The sequence below is a fragment of the Dromiciops gliroides genome, chromosome 2 (assembly GCF_019393635.1).
Source record: "Dromiciops gliroides isolate mDroGli1 chromosome 2, mDroGli1.pri, whole genome shotgun sequence".
Lineage (NCBI taxonomy): Eukaryota > Metazoa > Chordata > Mammalia > Microbiotheria > Microbiotheriidae > Dromiciops > Dromiciops gliroides.
The window spans coordinates 383802836-383803358 of record NC_057862.1 but is presented as its reverse complement, the minus strand read 5'-3'; positions in this window follow the sequence as shown (position 1 = coordinate 383803358).

Genomic DNA, 523 nt, shown 5'->3' with positions numbered 1-523 from the left:
CTTGCAAGGGCAACGTCAGAGTCATTCCGACGTGAAGCTGTTTTTAACTGTATGTGTAGGGAAGCGAAACAACCACAAAACCCGGCAGAGAGCAACGGCCCTAACCACCTTTAATAGTGCTAGTTTTAGTAGTATTGTCGTTGCTCATGCGCAAGAAACTTCCTGGGTGGCGAGAGTGCGCGTGTGCGCGCGGCCCCCAGCGCCAGAGAAAGAAAGTGATGGAGTGCACCGGGCCGCCAGGCCGGTTCGCACTCCTCGACTTCACGGAGAAGAAGGGCGGGGCGGAGGGAGGGGAAGAAGGCGGGAGGCGTGGCGAGGGTGCTGTCGTCATGGTTCCACCTCTGTTGCCCCCTCACTTGCGGCCCGGCAGGATGCGCGCGCATCCCCCCTTCTTTTGTGGTCCGGCCCATTGCGAGGGTGACAGGAAACCCTGTGTAGGGTGCGCCGCCATCTTGGACGAATCCGAGGAGGATCCTTTCCTGAGGGAAGCCGCAGGAGCCGCCGCCGGAGCCGCCGCCGGAGC